The sequence below is a fragment of the Nematolebias whitei genome, chromosome 20 (genome assembly GCF_014905685.2).
Source record: "Nematolebias whitei isolate Nwh7 chromosome 20, NemWhi1, whole genome shotgun sequence".
Lineage (NCBI taxonomy): Eukaryota > Metazoa > Chordata > Actinopteri > Cyprinodontiformes > Rivulidae > Nematolebias > Nematolebias whitei.
Window position 1 is genome coordinate 24,630,189 of NC_056517.1, and position 4,988 is coordinate 24,635,176.

The window sequence follows — 4,988 nt, forward strand, 5'->3', positions numbered from 1 at the left end:
GAGCACCATTACTAGTAACTGCTTTGATTCTTCTTGACTACGGTTGGTACACTTTGTGTTCATCAGATATCCGAAAACATGATTTAAATATGTTAAGAATTTGTGTTTTTAACAAATACACACGCAGCACAGATTAATGCAATTTATACATTTATTTGCATTATACTTTTTAAAATATAATTATGTACGATGACATTAAGAGAAAAAATGAACAAAGAGCAAAAAGGAGCTGCATATTTAATGGCAGCATTCTTATGACAAATGAAATAAAATGACAGCAAAACACATACGTCTTTACTAAGAAATACATTTACTGGTTTATGTTGTGGACTACGTGTTAAAAATGACACTTTTAGCCAGAAGTTAAAGCCAAAGTTGTTGCAGATCCAGTTTTGTAGGTCATTTTGTTCCAATGATCCAACCTTTTTGTCTTCATTTCCTGAAACAAGAGAGCACATGTAAAGATAAGAAGTGCTTGTTTCCCCCCAAAAAATATCTTAATTCAATAGTAATTTGTGTAATAAACACAACGAGACTGTGCTTAATAATGCTGCACTTATATTTGAAGCTTTATTAACTTATTTTAAAGACTTTCATCAGGGTGGCATAAGATGTTAATTAAAAAAGAATTCTACAAAGAGTCATAAGATTTCCAACAAGTCCATTGCTCTCTCACCAATAACAACACGTATCATCAGAATAATTACAAACATTTTATCAGAGCTGACTAAAAGTGTTAAATCTCTGATGTTTATGTGCAAAGGCAGGACCAGATTACCTGGGTCAGCCTCGGTCTCTGGATGCAGTGAACGTACGGAGTAGGACTGGGCTCAATCTGGTTCGAAAATGTTTTGTAACAAACTAGACAATCCATCAGTGGCTGCAAAAAAAAGCAAACTTTATTTAGATTCTCTGGCTGTTCGATAAAAATATGAACTTAATCTTCTGTTTAAGATCTTTCCTCACCCTGTCGTTCCTGTAGGGGCAGCTCTGCAGATCTGAGACAGTGGTTCCTTTGGCACAAGTGGTGGGTTTCAGGAAGAAATGATGGTAGAGCAGGTTTGCGCCCAAATATCCCTTCAAGAGAGCAAGAGAGGTTTTAGTGAGAGCAGCATGTCAGTGGAGTTTAAAAACCTGTTTTAAGTCCAACCGAGTCAGAACGTCACATAGCTTTGGGTGAAAATGAAAGCTGATTAATTAATATATTCAGTTTATTTATATAGCGCCAAGTCACAACAGAAGTCATCTCAGGGCACTGAACAGAAACATATAAAAATAAATTAATAACATGATTTAACTGAGGAGCAGACTGCTTTGAGTTTAACTTCATTGCAGACTCATTGAGCAAGCATGAAGGCGACAGTGGACAGGAAAAACTCCCTCATGAGGAAGAAAGCTTTAGCAGAATCAGGCTCAAGCGTCCATTTGCTTCGACAGGCTGAGTTTGAGAGGAACAGGAAGGAGGAACAGATACACAATGGAAGGTCGAGAATCACGTTAAGTTAGAAATAATATCAAATGAACACCAAAGTCCATGCTCAATAATCCAGGTATAAAATCCAACAATGTTCAGTCAGGTCCTCTGGACAGTTAGCTGGCAGGTCTCTCTTGTAAATGAGTTCCTGAGGCTCAATGGGACTAACCTGTATAAACAAAGGTTGAAAGAAAAACCGTCCAGATGACCTGACTGAACATTGTTGGAGTATCAAATGAAAACTATTCAATTTTAACATTTCATTTTAAGAAATGTGGACAATTTGTCCTCCAGCAGTCTAAGCCTATAGCAGCATAACAAGTCAACCCTAACTATAGGATTTATCAAAAAGGAAACTCTTAAGTCCAGTCTTAAAACTGGACAATGTGTCAGACTCACAGACAGAAACTGGAAGTTGGTTCCACATGAGAGGAGCCTGATAACTGAAAGATCTTCCTCCCATTCTGCTCTTGGAAACTCTAGGAACCATGAGTAAGCCTGCAGTCTGAGAGTGAAGTGCTCTGTTAGGAAAATATGGAACATTAAGATCTGTAATATAAGATGGAGCTAGGTTGTTGAGAGCTTTGTAAGTTAGAAGTAGAATTTTGAATTCAATTCTGAATTTGACAGCGAGTCAATGAAGAGAAGCTAAAACTGGAGAGATATGATCTCTCCTACTAACTCCCATTAAGACTCCCATTAACAAATATGGCAACCTAAAAGTATAATCCATCAAGAAAAAATAACAAGCGCTTCATAACTCTTCAACATGATCATTTTCACACACAAGTTCACACTTTTTATCTGATTTTTTTTTATTTATTAAGACTAATCCTGACCTGATCTTTGCCTTAAACTCTGTTCACACTTTTGCACTAAACCAAACCCCAAAATGGTGTTCCACGATGTTAGGAACCACGTTTGGGCCCCATTAGGGGAGTGGTGATGGTGCAGAAGTTGGAGAAAGTACAAACACATCAACAGCTACAGGTATGTCTCCTTCCAGAGACAGATATTTACATTAATTAAAACTTAAATCTAAAACTATAAATCATTTTATAATTTGTTTACAATGAATTATTAATAATGGGAGTTCAGAAAAGACAAAAAAAATGTGTGTGGGCCTCTCCGTCACGCTGTTTATTTAGTGCGAACAAACCATTGCTTCAACCATGTTGACCTTTGAGGTTTCAAAGTGCGTTTGATCCAGAACAGATGAGAAAACATGCTGGAACCACAACATTTAGAGAGCAACGTAAAAGCAAACTGAAACAAATGGAAAAGAATCAGTCCACATGACACAAGTTAACCGTTTTTTTTTTTTGTGAAACCATTTTTTATTCATCTTTAAATTATTATTTTAACATTTAGCTTGAAGACTTTTCATTCTTCTGGAGCCACTGGGGAAACCTTTTTACGATCTACATCATTTTCTCATTAATTAATAGAAACATGTCAGTAATGATTTTAACATTTTCATAAAGGTCTATTTAAATTAATAGAAAATGCAGGATAGGACTTTTTTTTTTTTGCTAAATAAGTGAGGATAGAAACAAAATGTTTACCTCATGCTCTCTTTTCTCCACACTTTTCAAGAAGCGAAAATGGAGTTTGACGTTTTCACTGGAGTCCAGTTGCTTCATCGCCAGGTCTACTCCTTGCCTGTAGGACTCCAGCAGCTCGCTGTACGGGTCCTGGGCCTCGGCAGAGCACAGCACTGCGGCAGCACAGAGCAGAACCAGCAACCCAGCAGCCATTTTCCTCCTAACTGTGTGAGGACAGCAGTGAATACCCTCCTCTCTCTGCTGCGTCAATATCCACCTCCAAAACAAGTCCTATTATGGCTGCGTCTGGAGGAAAAATAAACCAAACCCTCTAAAGAGTAAACGCCGGGGAGGGGAAATTAAAGCTCTCACTAAATTACTCACTCAGTAGGGGAACTTTCAGGAAAAGGCTTGCCAAAAGTTATTAAGCTCCAATCTAATCACAATGGACACTTGGTTTTGTAATCCTGGAAACAAGCCCAACATGCTGTGAAAGGCCTCGGACCAAGAAAAACAATGTTCTTTAGTGATCTGCAGCCAAAGGAAGGGCTTGTTTGGTTCATTTGAGCTCGTTTACTTGTGACATTTACAAGAACGAGAGTGGTTTTAAAAAAAAAAAATCAAGTGATGAATGAAACAATTAATCATGTACAGTGAGTTTTGTTTTCTGTCAAACAGCTTCTCAGAAATCCATAACACAGACTGAAAGTGAAACCAAGACATCACTCTCTCCTGCATGACTCTGTCCTGCTCCTCCTGTGGAGGATCCTGAAGGATATATTGTACATCTCCTTCAAGAAGTTCTGGCCCAGTCCTTTCAGCAGGACTGTACAGCTTCCTGCACTTTAAATGCAGTCGCTCTTCTCTGAGATCCTCCCAGACAGCTGAGCTTCAGAAAACGATTGTATCTGTGACCTCAAACTCTGCCATCGTAGAGGAGAGCTGGAACAGATGAACCAAATCAAAGTTTGATTCAAAGATCTTCTCTCAGCAAACAAATCTAACATCTGTCCAACTCTGGCTCGATCAAGTCATCACATTGAGATATCTAAACGCTTGACGCAAAAACTCTCCCTCAGTCCAGAGGAAACGTTTCACCTTCATCCAGCTAAAGATTATACATCATTGAAGGGAGTTTGACTTTTTTTTATTATGCCCAGGGTTTTCAGAAGGAATTTACAATTAAAAAGTCTAGAAAATATTTCAGATGAGGTCAAATCAGGTCTAGTTGTGAATGTTTTCATGATCGTACCTCAGATACGATCATCCCAGCCAGAGGAAATCTGCAATTATACCTAAAACGCAGTAAATATTAATTTGTATTCATGTTTTAAATGTAATTTTTTTTAATTCAGGTTCACCTAACATAAGCAATATCAGAGGAAATAAGTACATTTTCTCTGCAAACATGAGTCTCTTTGATTATTATATTTTAATTGAATTAGCTACCAGTTAGAAACAATTTTTTTTTTTAATCACCATTTTTAGTGTAGAGCAAATCTGAGCAATGTGTAAAAATATTCCTGGATGAATAAGAAAAATAGTGGTTTAGATATGAACATGTAACCGGAAGCCTTTGATTTTATTCTCAGGAGTTTTAAAACAAAACTGTGTGTGTTTCAGAGATTCGTATTTGGAATATGAAATACAGGATGAAAGATAAAGACAGGAAGGCAGCTGATGTGAGATTAGCTGGAACAAACGCAGGAATGAAAAGAGGCGGACAAACCGAAACCCTGACAAATCCATGGATGACTCTGAGCTGCAGATTCTTATTTTTGACAGTTTCAGAAAAGACTTCAACTTTGTCCGTCTGCAAGACATACAGGTCCTTCTCAAAAAATTAGCATATTGTGATAAAGGTCATTATTTTCCATAATGTAATGATAAAAATGAAACTTTCATATATTTCAGATTCATTGCACACCAACTGAAATATTTCAGGTCTTTAATTGTTTTAATACTGATGA